At 38.4% G+C, this 14,763-nt stretch overlaps 1 protein-coding gene across 1 annotated transcript in view; it reads left to right on the top strand.

Annotated features, from left to right (window-relative positions):
- Positions 1-14,763, top strand: part of Macrod2 (mono-ADP ribosylhydrolase 2) — a 1,925,774-nt gene that overhangs the window by 1,702,470 nt on the left and 208,541 nt on the right. The gene's annotated exons all lie outside the window — the stretch shown is intronic.

Consider the following 14,763-nt stretch of genomic DNA (forward strand, 5'->3'; position numbering starts at 1 on the left):
GTATTGTTTTTTTAAATGGCTGAGTAATACTCCTTTGTGTAGATGTACCACATTTTCTTTATCTATTTTTCTTATAAGGGACATCTAGGTTGTTTCCAATTCCTTGCTATAATGAAGAGAGAATCAATGAACATGGTTGAGCAATTGTTTCTGCAGTAGGATGAACTGTCCTTTGGGTATATGCTCAAAAGTGGTATAGCTGGATCTTTTTTTTTTTCTTTAAAGATTTATTTATTTATTATTATGTATACAGTGCTCTGCCTACATGTACACCTGCATGCCAGAGGAGGGCACAAGATAACATTATAGATGGTTGTAAGCAACCATGTGATTGCTGGGAATTGAACTCAGGACCTTTGGAAGAACAGGCAGTGTTCTTAGCCTCTGAGTCATCTCTCCAACCCCTCTGGATCTTGATGTAGATCTATTTCCAGGTTTCTAAGGAACTGCCAAACTTATTTGCATAGTTGTTGTACAAGTTTACACTCCTACCACAGTAGATGAATGTTTCCCATGTTCCACGTCATTGCCAGCATAAGCTATCAGGTTTTTTAAAATTACTATAATCTTATCCATTCTTATGGGTATAAGATAAAATCTTAAAATAATTTTGATTTGCATCTCCCTGATGAGTAAGGGTATTGAGCACTTCTTTAAGTGTTTCTCAACCATTTAAGTTTCTGCTTTTGAGAATTCTCTGCTTAGAAATGCACCCTATATTTTAATTTATTTGTTTTCTTAATATCTAGTTTTTTATTTCGTTATATATTTTGAATATTAACCTTCTATTGAATATAGAGTTGGTAAAAAATCTTTTCCCATCTGTAAGTTGCCACTTTGTGCAAATGACAACGTCCTTTGCAATGCAGAAACTTTTGAGTTTCCTAAGGTGCCATTAATTAGCTATTGATCTCAGTGCCTGCACTGACGGTGCTCTGCTCACAAACTCTTTCCTGGGACAATAAGTTCAAGCCTGTTCCTCACTTTCTCTTCTTTCAGGTTCAGGGTATCTGGTTTCATGTTGAGCCATTTGAAATTGAACAGGGTTATAAGTTTGGGTTTATTTGGATTCTTCTGCATACAGCCATCACCACTTGCTGAAGAAGCCATCTTTCCCCCAGTGTGCACTTCTAGCATCTTTATCAAAGATTTCCTGTCCATGGCTGTGTGAATCTATAGCTGAGTCTTAATTTGAATCCATTGATCAATGCGTCTGTGAAACCAGCAGAGATTTTTTTAAGATCAGAAATATGTGGTTTACAAACATGTTATCATATCTCAAGAAAGGAGCATTATTTTTTTTTAATTTCTGTTTCACCTGCCTGTTATTTTAAAGTAATTTCCATAATTATGTTTAATTATTACTCAGTAAAAGCTACCTGTGCAAACACCAGCATGTAAGTAGAATAGATTGATCAGATATTCATAGACTATTATAAAGAAAAAGAATAACTTGGGTACTGACTAGAAATACAGTGAAAGGCAAAAGATTATTTTTCCTTAGAACATATTTCTAGAACTTATAGAATTAATTTTCATCCCAAACAGTATCTTTCTCTTCCAAATAACGAAGTTCATTGTAACTCCTTGTCTGTGTTGTTCTACCAGCTCATGTTTTAATTAGTCCTCTGCTGCCAGCTAAATAGACTCATTTAATGAAAATATGAGTGGGAAAAGAAACACACAAAAAAAGAAGAAGAAGGAGAAGAAGAAGAAGAAGAAGAAGGAGAAGAAGAAGAAAGAAGAAGAAGAAGAAGAAGAAGAAGAAGAAGAAGAAGAAGAAGAAGAAGAAGAAGAAGAAGAAGAAAATGAGATATAGAATCTTTTCCTCGGGCTACAGAAATCACCAATTGTTTAAAGAAGGACTGTAATCTCCTAGCCCACTCTCCTAAGCAGCAAACCATCTTAAAGATGCTTTGTGTTTCAAGATTTAGGCAAGGATGCCCTTGATCTTCTTCCATTAGCCTGTGCAATCAGCAAATACTCGCTCATCCTTCACTTGGTGCAAAACAGTTTCCCAAGAGTCAGACATGCAGAAGAAGAATGTCCTATAGTCACTGTCACATTCCATTTGGTGAGGGTGGCATGCAGGAGACAGAGATAAGTAAACAGAAAGCCACCGTGACCATGCAGAATTCAGGTTTACTTTTGAATCCCTGGGGAATTGTAAAGAAAAGGATGCTGCGAGAAAGATGAGCAAGAAACCGCTTAAGTTTTAGTGAACAGTGTCTTCCTAGCAGCAAGATAAAAACAGAACATGCTTCAGAATATACAGGCAGGTTTGTAGCATGGACTTGAATGGGGTGCTGAAAAGTGCCAGACATTCAAGGGCCTGTCTTATCATCTCATGAGGATGTGGGTAGCAGGCAGCCATGTGAGAATTAGGGGACTGATTAGCACAGGGAGAAATGTTTCTCCCTTCTGTGTCCATATACAATACTAACCTTCCCAAAGCACTAAGACCCTATTTAGACAGCACAGAGGACCATGCACAGCAGACTGCCAATTAGCATAGCCCTGGCATGAAAGCCGTGTGACGATCCCAGCTGATGTGTGTATATAAAATATCATGAGCAGGATTTTGTGCTTGTCCCAGTATTGACCATTTGCATACTATTGAGCCTAGTGGAATACGGTTTTAGACACCATGATACAGGCAAGAGTGGGGATGTACGAAATATCAAAGCAGAGGAGAGGAAGTACTCCAAAAAGGGAGTTTTTGCTATCTGACATTGGAGGGCCTTTCTGCTGCGTGTGGGCTGTGAAATACAAAACAGCAGGCAGTCTGGGATCAGAAGACAAAGGCCTGGGTGGTTTATTGGTGGATGTGGAATTCTCTGAACCTTATTTATATGCTGAAATAAGGAAGCAACATCCATCAAATGAGATCATGTATATTAAACTTTTTACAAGCCATAAAGCTTTAACTCCAATAAAGATAATCATCTGCATAATACCATAAGTACACACATGCACACAATCATGTGCGTGTGCACATGCACACTTTAAAAATCAGTTTCTCTCTAAGATATTTGCAGTAGAATGGCAAAACAGCTTTTTTTCTGTGCAAGAGGAGCCTACATTAGGTGCTGAAACATCTTTATTATTTATGGCTAACGTGAATTTATCATTGGAATCTTTGAGATGCGAAGACATTATCTGCTACTAAATCAAGGTGTGAGACTGTGAGTGTCATCATGATGTTATACAATCCAACCTGGCATTTGGGGACCACGGTTTTAGGGCTTCTGTTTGGGTATTCTCTGAGGTGCTGTAATCACCACAGATCCTATGTTCTCTATTTGCAGAGATATGACGCTAAGTTCCATTACGTGACCAAAGTTCTCTCAAAAAGGGAGGCATCCCAAGTCTGTTCTACCAAACCGCTGCAGATCCAGTCCTCCCAAGTCAATGCAATGTGCTTCCTCATAGGAACTTCATAAAGAAATCTGAATACTTAAAAAAAACAAATGACTTAGTACGGTGTCTGGAGGGAGGATCTGCACTCACTAGTTGTACGTCAACTTGTCAGCTAGAGTTAACTGAAAGGAGGGAAACTCAAATGAAAAGAAAAATGCCCCCCTAAGACTCTGCTGGAGGGACTTTTCTTAATTAGTGGTCGACGGGCTCTGTGCTTGGTACTGTCCCTTGGGTGATTATTCTGAGTTCTATAAAAAAAAAAAAAAAAGCATACTGAACAAGCCAGTAAGCGGCACCCCTCTGTGACCTCTGCATCAGCTCCTGCCTCCAGGTTTTTGCTCTATTTGAATTCCTGTCATGACTTCCTTTAATGATAGATTACCATGTGAAGACAAACCGTTCCCATCAACTCCCACTGCACACTCCACCCTCCTGCCTTCTACAGCCCTTACTCATCCCAGAGGCTCTGCTACCATGTTCATCTTTAAATTTCTAATCACAATGTGATCTTCCCTTGTGTATTGGCATTGCTTATGGGTTGTTTGCCTCTTCTTTCCTCAGGACCTTGTGAATCACTCTGGCATTGGGACCCATCCTTCTTTTGTCTCTGCCCCTGGAGGCCAAGTGCATGATTAGAAAAACAAACAAACAAACCACAAAACAAGCAAACCAAAGCCCACCCTGGACAGCTGTCCTGAAAGAAAACTGGCTAATGAAAAATAAAACCCTTCTCTAGTTGACCTCCCCTCAACTGCTCATTCTCTGTGTTGATATGTTTGGATTGTTTAGCAAACTCTCACAGAAAATGTTATCTAAATGTCATGCTTCTTCCTCAGGTTTTGTTGGACTTAATATCTAAGTATTAAACTGAGACTCAAGCTGAGAACATTGATTATTTCAACCTTCATACCTCCTTTGTTGGAGCTGCATGATTTGATTTTACATAATTTTTATTTTAACATGGAAACATCTTCAAAAATAAGAATGCTGATGACAATGACAAATATATACGTATGGAGTTTTCTATTTATTTGCTGTTTTGGGTGAATTTTTGTGTTTGTACGTGTGTGTGTCTGTGTGTGTGTATGTGTGTCTGTGTGTGTGTATGTGTATGTGTGTCTGTGTGTGTCTGTGTGTCTGTGTATGTGTGTGTGTACTCACATGCAGCCTCTAGAAGAGTGCAAAGCAATCGATATTAGGAAGCCACATTCCACGGTCTGATTCTCCCTACCAATGCCGTGATGGGCTGCCCAGATCCTCCCTTCAGGGTTAAAAAACTCAGCCAAATGACTTCACTGAGATGATCCAAATGTTTCTATCAGCAGAAAGTTCCCAGAAGGCTAGGGACAGACATGATAATGTATTCCTATGTATTCAGAACCAGGGTCATCAGACAAGAAGCCAAAATGAAAGAGGGAGAGAGTAAGCATGGCCATTGACAAAAATGTTTCAGAACCAGCAGAGCAGGAGAAAGACTCCAACTTTTCTAATTCTTTTTTTTTTTCACTTTCTTTTAAATTTCATTAATTTATTCAGATTACAACTCAATTGTTATCCCATCACTTGTATCCTCCCATTCCTCCTTCCCTCCTGCTTTCACCTTATTCCCCTCCTCTAGGTCTAAGACCAAGGGGACCCTCCTCCGCCACTATATGGTCATAGGCTCTCAGGTGTCATCTTGGTAGCCTGCTTATTCTTTCTTTGAGTGCCACCAGGCCTCCCCACCAAGGGGAGGTGGTCAAATAGGGAGCACTAGAGTTCATGTCAAAGTCAGTCCCCACTCTCCACATAACTGGAGAATGTCCTGTCCATTGGGTAAATCAGAGTAGGGGTTTGATGTTTACTATTGTATTGTCCTTCATTAATGCAATAGTTTGAGCAGACCCCCCTGGGCCCTGATCCACCCATCATGATGTTCTTCTTGCAGGTTTCTAGGATCCTTCTATTTCCCCCATCTCCTATATTTCTCTTATCTAGAGTCTCAATAGGATGTCCTCACATCTACCCCAATCTCCTGGTAAGTGAAGACTTTCATGGGACATGCCTTTTTGGCTAGTGCCCAATTATAAATGAGTATATACTGTGTGATTCTTTCTGTTTCTGGGTTAACTCACTCATTATGATCATCTCTAGTTCCATCCATTTGTCCACAAATTTCAGGATTTCCTTGTTTTTAAAAGCTGAGTAGTATTCCATAGTGTAAATGTACCACAGTTTCTTTATCCATTCTTCAACTGAGGGGCATTTAGGCTGTTTCCAGGTTCTGGCTATTATGAATAAGGCTGCTATGAATATGGTTGAGCATATGTCCTTGTTGTGTGGTGGAGCATTTTCTGGGTATATTCCAAGGAGTAGAATAGCTGGGTCTTGAGGAAGCCCTATTTCCAGTTTTCTGAGAAAGTGCCAGGTAGATTTCCAAAGTGGTTGTAGAAGTTTGCATTCCCACCAGCAATGAAGGAGTGTTCCTCTCTCTCCACATCCTCGCCAGCATGTGGTGTCACTTGAATTTTTGATCTTAGTCATTCTAATGGGTATAAGATGGAATCTCAGAGTCATTTTTATTTTCATCTCTCTGATGGCTAAAGACGTTGAGCATTTCTTTAAGTGTTTCTCAGCCATCCAATATTCCTCTGTTGAGAATTCTCTGTTTAGTTCTGAGCCCCATTTCTCAATTGGGTTATTTGTTTTGGGTGTTTAGTTTCTTGAGTTCTTTATATATGTTTAGATATTAGACCTTTGTCAGATGTAGGGTTGGTGAAGATCTTTTCCCAGTCTGTAGGCTGTCGCTTTGTTCTATTGACAGTGACTCCTGCCTTACAGAAGCTTCTCAGCCTCATGAGGTCCCATTCATTAATTGTTGACCTTCAGGCCTGGGCTGTTGGTGTTCTGATCAGGAAGTTGTCTCCTGTGCCAATGTGTTCCAGGCTCTTCCCCACTTTTTCTTCTAACCCATTTAGTGTCTCTGGTTTTATGTTAAGGTCTTTAATCCACTTGGACTTGAGTTTTGTGCACGGTGACAAATACATTTCTAATTGCATTTTTCTACATGTAGACATCCAGTTGGACCAGCACCATTTGTTGAACTTTTCTAATTCTTAACTGCCAGCCTTCTCTTTGTAACATCCACTGACCAAATGTTGTAGGACACTACAGAGTTAGAGTGGGCAGGAATAAACATGTGAGGTCCCCTAATATGAAGCAAGGCAAGGAATATACCTGAAAGAAAAATAAGCATTCAAATTACCAAGCAAATAGAATCAACTAAAAGTGAAGCCAGAGGTGGAGTATATGCTCTGCAGTATCCAGAAGTTATCAGGATGTTTGCAGTGTACAGTGACTCCTCATTACGTCATGATGACATAGAGGATGCAGGGAGGGCCAGGCGCTGATGCACACTGCCTTGTGTGCAATTACAACCAGCAATCAGGCTCTAGGAAAGCTTTGCATATTATTAGCCTTCCTCCTTCTCTGACATATGACATATAAAAACCACAGAATATACTGAAAATTGACATTTAATAAGAAGTTTTATCCTTTGCCTAGCCCTTTAGAAAGCAATAATGTACCATTTTATAGTAATTTAAAATGTTCAGAAAAAGAAAGTGACATACATTTACTTAAATTTAGCTTCATCAACAATATACTATCCTACATGTCTTCAGAATTTATAATTAGTCATGTCTGTAATTGATGGCTGAAAATAGGATTTCCAGGCTGGGGTAGGGGCACTTTCCTAGCAAAGTCTTGAGTTGAATTCCCAGCACTTCACACAAAGAAGTAGAATTTTAAAACAAGAGTCATGTTTAAAATCACATGTACAGTAATTGTTCATTGTTTAGCCGGTTCGTATGCTCACCAGATGCGCCTCCCACTCGGACTTCTTTCTCCTATTCAGCTCTAAACTGAACTTCATTAACTCTTGAGCTTTGAAACTGCCTCCCCTGTTTAGCATACATAGGAATTGTATAATTGTATAGAAATGTTCTATGGTATGTAAGGCTGCGGGAAGCAGATACAAACACTGCAATTTCATTCAGTGAAATTCCATGGCAAATTAACTCAATATGCCTTTGGTAAAGACTCTGTTTGGGCTTTAGATGTTTCTAATAAAAAGGATTGAGATCTGTGTCTACAAGTGTTTACATATATATATATATATATACACACACACACACACACACACACACACACATAGGCACACATGCACACACATGTGTGTGTATGTGTGTGTGTGTGTGTGTGTGTGCACTAAGAAGGAAAACAAGAATATGGAAAGAGCATACCAGAAAAAAAGATGTTCCGCCTGTAGAGCTACTGCTGTTTCTAGATAATAAAGCTTGGAGGATGCAAGAACCTGATTTATCAACCTAATTTGCCACATCTTCAGCAATGAATACTTCCTATAGTTAACTTGAATTTTAGTATAAGAAATGAGAGCATTATAACCATGTTTTCGTACTGTTCTCAGATTTGTCTCATGAGAAACGTGGCTAGGACATGATGATTGTTAAGCGTCCTTGAGCCAGCAATCACCCCTGTTATTGATCTCTGACACAAGCTAAGAGGAAGTGAAGGAGTATTCACCCTGTTGTATTTCTAGTGTTTCCTTCTCTGGATGACCTTGAGTCTTAGGTATTAGGACTCCCAAGTGAAATGACAGTATTAGAATTAAATGACCCGTCTAGACCTGTGGCATACATACTTCCATAAGTCTGCAACATAGAAACTTAGGTATATTCTTTGAAGTGGAACAAAATCTTTTCAGACTTGGTGTCTCTCCATTGTACAAAAGTCTGGCTGTTATGTAACATGCTAGATGTTTTCTAGCATTCATATTTTTTTGTTCAAACCCCAAATCCTAAACTCTTTCCCAAGTATCTGTTTTTTTTCTTAAGGTCAAGACCAAGCCCCACTTCTTTGAATGTTTCAGTTAGATTCACCTCTCTCTGCTTTGTGTATCCAGCATTCTTATAGAAAATCATGTACTTTATTCATTCCTAAGATTTCCCTCATGGTTTTTATTTTCTCTAATCATTTTTGTTTGGTTGTTTCCTTCAAGTTGAGAATGTACTGATCATCTTGTTGAATTGAAAATTGAATAGTTTTATAGATAAATGAGCTAAGACAAACACTGAATTTGGTGTCCCAAAGACAGCCTCAGTGGTCCTTACCTCTAAGTATTCATGGTGTTGTAGTCTTGTACTGTCTTTGCCATATGAACCAAAACTGATTACTGAGCCCATAAAATACAGGGATGGTGGCAAAGTCCTATGAGGTTTTCAGCTTTTCCCTTGTCTGCAGAGGAAAACATCCATTGTATCAACACAACACTCACCAAACCATGGAGGTCCTGCCAATAATCAGCATCTACGTGTAACATCATGTTAGAAATACTGTCTAGTCTTTGTCAGATCTATAGGTTCTTGTATCCCCCAGGACTAATGAAAATCCTATAGCGGAACCCATAGCTAAGCCTCTTTTATCCAAGCTCCAAATTGCCGTTAAAACAGAGAGTTAAAAAGCAATTTTTACTGTTCTAAGCAACTACATGTGTTAACATGCAGGAATAGATAACTAATAGAAAGTCATTCTGCCACCTCCAAACTTGGGAAATATTGCCGGGTAAAAAAATACATTTAGAGTCAAAGTTATCAATAGTATCTATTACAAGTGCTATCAACACACTGCTACTACATCAATATCATTAATTATTTTAGCATTAATTCCAATTAGCATATCTGAGTGGCACACTATATAAATTAAATTAATAATAGAACAGTTATTAATTTGTTAGGCTAATGTATTATTGACTACTAAGAAATGCCTTTTATTATAAATAAATGTTCTTATCTCTGACTGTACATTGATGATGGTGATGATGATGATGATGAAACCAAGGCTTTACATCTGTTAATTTGTTCAAGGACAAGAAATTTTTAATATGGTTATGAGTCATGATTCAAGGTTAGATCTGTCTCAGGCAGGATAAAGTAGCACTAAAGTTTCAGTTTTCTCATCTGAATAAGATGCACTACTGTTGTGATTATTTAAATGAGATGAAATCTGTAGCTCTTGCAGGATACTTAGAAAATGCAGAAGCAACAAATGTCTTGTCTTCTTCCCACCCTTCACACTGCTTCTGTTCTGCATCACACTGTTTCTGCTGAAATAAGTCAAAGACTTACTGCCCAAGACCCCAAGACATGTGACAGAGCTGCCAGTGACAAAATAAACTGAGGACATTTCCATGTAGGATTCAGGTCCTGGAATCATACAAGTTGCGTGTGTCTTTTCTATTTCCTGTGAAAGAAATAAAGGGATTTTTAGCTCAGTTTTTCCTTTTCAAACCCAGATTGAGAATCTAATAATAGCCATCTTACCTTCTGATCAGAAAGTGGAAATTACAGAGCTGTTTCCTTCCTTATGCTTGAGAAGGCAAATGGATTTGATACAGACGTTAATCTCATTGACCATGGAAAGAGTTGGAAAGTATTTGCAATGAAAAGCCTCCTTATGATTGGCATATATGCTCCATCCTAGAAGCTTCTACCTTCCCTCATTACAACCACTTGGCAGCCAGTTACACAGAATGGAGACAGACTCTTCAGCCATGACTATACTTTTTCACCTTTATTCACAACCAAGGCACGATCTTTTCAGAGACAAATTATGTTCAGTACATAAATCCACTCAGGTTGACTTAGTTTTATATGGTTGAAAAGTGGGGGCTGGGGGGTTGGGTCACATGCCTAAGTATGTATCCTAGCTTTAAATTAGTTTCTGCAGTTTTATTACTTGCAGTGTTCCTTTTATTCACTTTACAGAATGCTTTCAGGGAATATATGATGCATTGAACGGGGATGATTGTCCATCAGAGCTTCGACATATGAATGGCTGGTAAACTTACCACTTTAATGTGATCTGGCATTGGCCCCTTGAGCTAAGGAGAAAGAACAGCAATGCCAAGTTTTAGGAAACCACAAGAGCTTTCAAGGAAGCAATATGGTTCTAATTGGGCAGAAGCTTAGCAAGTAGACCACAGCTATTTCTTTGTAGAAGGTCCAGTTGTATATTATAGAGATTGTGCCTCTAAGGATTGCCTTGCTAAATGGAAGCCACAGGCACTGGGCCCCTCAATGTCTATTCTTGAATCAGAGCAATAAGAAGGATTGGCCTGTATTCAATAAGTCTATTTTTTTCCTCTCTCCTTTGTAAAAATCTGTCCTGCATGCATCAACACACATATGTGCTTGGTCTACTGCCTCTTTTTAGGTAATGAAGGCAATAGTATTTGATGAACTAGGGTCTACCAGAGGGAGAGTAGACATTAAAGAAACCCTTTGTGACAAACTAAAATAGAACTTACTGATCTGCTCTGCATTTCATAACTATTAAAACAGGCTACAATAAAGCAGAAAATTTGTCATATGAGGGAATAATAATACTACTTCTAGACTCAAAGCTACTGAGACTATAGGGTTTAATAATAATAGGTACAATTTGTTGCAACAAATAGAGAACAATAAACATTAAAATAAATGATGATTAAAAACTCTTCTTTAATACTTAAGCAGAGTTAAATGTCCAGTGTTTTCTAACTCATTAACTATATAACTTGCCTTATTACCATGCAATTAGTTACACAAAATAACATTTTGTGCTCTGGAATTTTTCTACATGCATGAATGTACTTTAGTCATATTCACTGTCTGTCACTACCTCTTGTCCCCCTCCATTCCCTGGCCCCTTTCCTCCTCTTAAATTGTCTCCATTCTATTTTCATGCATTAAAAAAATATCTAGCTATTGTATTAGGAGAAAGCACAAAATACTTAACTTTCTTTTTAAAAGCCTTATCCCATATTCTATTTTTATTACTTACTCATGTAAGTAGAAATTTCCAAGGAGATCCATTGGTTTCCCTGGAGCTGGACCTGTAGGCAGCAGCGAGCTATCCACCATGGGTGCTCACAATCAAACTCAGATCCTCCAGCAGAGCAGCACATACTCTGAAGAGCTGAGCCTCTCTCTCCAGCCCAGGTTTTGCCTTTTTCACTGTGATTCACTCTGTTTACCGTAATGATTTTTGGTTCCATCCATTTTCCTGTGTATTACATGATTTTGTTCTACTTTGTGGCTGAATAAACTGAAGTTGTTTATGTACCATGTTGTTGACAGGCACCTGGGCTAAACTCATAACAGCTTTAATGAATAGTGCATGACAGTACATGGGCAAGTGTGCTGACTTAGTTTCCTTTGGATGCATTCCTGGAAATGATATAGCCGGGTCATATGAAGTTCCTCTTGAGTTCACTGAGAATCCTAATCAGTTGCCGAACTAATGTTCTCACCATAGTGTGTAAGCGTTCCTTTGTCTATGTCTTTGCCAACAATTGTTACCATCAAGTGTTTTCACCTAGTGTTTTCCATGTCAAATCTTATTATTAAGGTCTTTGATCTGCTTTACTTTGACTTATGAATAAGATGTAGAAGCAAGTGGCATTCCTCTACCAGTGAATGTCCAGTTTTCTAAGTACCACTTGTCACAATGGTTGACTTCTCCACATGGACTGGTGTCACTTGCCCAGAATCTGCTCACTGTAGCAGCCTGAGTTTATGGTTGGATTCTATCTTCTCTTCTGTTTGTCTCTGTGTGTGGTTCTGTGCTGGTGCCAGGCTGTTTTGTTACTTATGGGTTTTCTGTAACTTGAAATCAATTACTGTGACTTCAATTGTTACTATTTTGCTCAGTATTTTTTTTTGTTTGTTTGTTTGGGTGGAATCTTTGGTAATTCTATATGAATTTTAAGATTTTTTCCCTCAACTTCTATGGGCAATATCTTGATAGAGCACGCACTGAATCTGTCGGTTACTTTTGACAATATGGCCATTTTGACAAATTTTGTCTTGCCAATCCATAAAAATGGAGAAGCCTTTCCATCTTCTACTGTGTTCTTCGGTTTCTTATTCTCAGTGTTTTACAGTTTTTATTATAGAAGATTTTCATCTTTCAGATAGGCCAAACCCTAGGCATCTTGTTTTCGTTAAAGCATTGCTAACTGTAATATTCAATATGATTTGCTGTGTGGAACTTTTTTGGTAATCTTATCTTTTAAAACAGAAAATTTCAGGATTGCAACCCATCTTCACCCCCTGACAAAAAAAAATTTCATGGAATGGTACCCTTTTCATCTATGTAAGAGTTGGTTTGCCCTTCGAATTTATCTTCTTATCCAACTATCTACAAAGCTTCAGATTCTTTCCTGCTGCTAGCGTGAGCCACTCTTGTACACGGAACTACTACTCAATGTCTGTGATGGATGGGCAATGTATCTTGCTTTGGTGATTACTTGACCCTGGCCATTAGCTCTGTAGATCAGGCTGTTTGTTTGTTTTGCTTTTCCAACTTGTTTTATCCTATTACTCTATCTCAGGCCACCAAGACTTGCTGTTGGCTGCTGGCCATTGAATTTTTGCAATACTAAATAGCAACTATTACCCCAATCCAAGCTCAAGGATGTTATATGATTGTGATATTTAAATGTATACTGCAGTGACTGGGCCAGGTTAGAAAATTGTGACCTCAAAATTGAAGCTTTTTTTTTTAGAAATATGATATGTGTTATATCCTTTCTTTTTAATTTAGTAATCTATTCTATTAAGAAACAAAATAGATATTAGACAAAAGCTGCCAATGGCCTTTAGGTTAAAAGTGATTTTACATTACCAAGGAAAAGAGGGAAGTTGCTTTTATCTTAATATTCATCTTCTGGTTTCTTATCTTTCTATGAAAAGTGTTTAGTGTTTCCATCATATGGAGCCCTTAATTACATCCTTACCAGATGTGATGCAAAAATTAAGCATCAATTAGCTTTTTCTGGAATGCACACATCCTCAAATTCTGTTTTAAGATCATTGCAACTTAACTTTGTGATTTATGTTGCAGAGATGGTTTTGTGGGTTCATTTCATTTCATTATTCTTTAGCAATTGTGTTTCATCCCCTTAGCTATTTCCATGGAAATTGTGGCTTGATGAGAGGAGATTGCCCAGTTTAACCACATTGAAATACCTATGAGCTGAAATCCAGCAGAGCCCAGGCAGTTTTCAGTGAGGTCTTGCATATCATACACAGAAAAGCAGGACATGGAAATAAAAGTAATAAACATCATTTTGCATTCAGAATTGTTCTGATTTAAGGTAGACTAAATCTTTAAGATAAATAACATCAGTAAAATGAACTAGCTGTCTGGTTTTGTTTGATGAAGCATTTGTAAAAGTCAGAATGTTTTTCTGAGGGCAAATGGTTAGTTTAAGAACTATAATGGAAAATGTAAGCCCGTTGGAAAATTGCTATGTATACTCAGTGTATGCGTACATATGAATGTATGCCTCACATGTGTTTGCACATGCCTATGCATAGGAATGCATGCCTCATATGTGTTTGTACATGCCTGGGCATAGGAATGCCATTGTAGAGCTCCCCTAGCTGCCACAGGTGGGATAGCAGGTTCCCGTCTACTCCCAGTGAAGAGTCACAGCAAACGAGATGAACTAACTTATTTCCTGCTGTAAGATGCATATTTTCCAGCTTCTGTGTGTAGAACTTCTATTTCAGCCTTAAACTCAAATATTAGAGGAGGCCAAACATTTTACCCTTCAAATTTCAAAAGAAGCCCCTTATTACTCACTTCCCCCTGAAAGGCAGAAACAGAACGTCCTTTAGAGCAAGCGTACCTCTGCTTCTACCAGCAAGAGCCAAGGAGCCAGAGCAAGGTTCAAACCTGCCCTCACTGTGGTGGATTGAATCACTGCACCCAGTTCTCAGCCACCCCACACCTTCATCCCTGCCAGGATCTCATGCTGAGAAATGAAGATACTTCAACTCTTAACTTTTGCCGTATGACTGCTTTTGACCCACAGATGACACTGGAGATGATTATGTTGGTTCCATAACTGGGTCTTAGAGGATCCTGTAAAATATTGCCTTATGAGCATGAGGCTGTGATGATGATATTCTCCAGGTGACTCATTAGTCTAAAGCATATAACCTTAACTTGAGGACCAAATAAAACTGCCTCAATGGTGCTGGTTCTTCTCAATATTTTAGATTGTGAAATAACTCCAAGACTGGGCCGATTCTCATTCTTGAAAGATTCATTACATTGTCTTCTGAACCAACCTTAAGTAAAATACACATTAACTCTAATAATTCTACTGAAAATAGGCACCATAACAAAATTAAATTAGGTAATATTTCCAGGGAGAGCTACAGGAGATGGTATCCATATCTGCCTAAATTATAATTCATCTACAGGCTTAAGTCTGAAAGGGCTTTTTAAAAA

This window comes from Acomys russatus, chromosome 4, assembly GCF_903995435.1.
Source record: "Acomys russatus chromosome 4, mAcoRus1.1, whole genome shotgun sequence".
Lineage (NCBI taxonomy): Eukaryota > Metazoa > Chordata > Mammalia > Rodentia > Muridae > Acomys > Acomys russatus.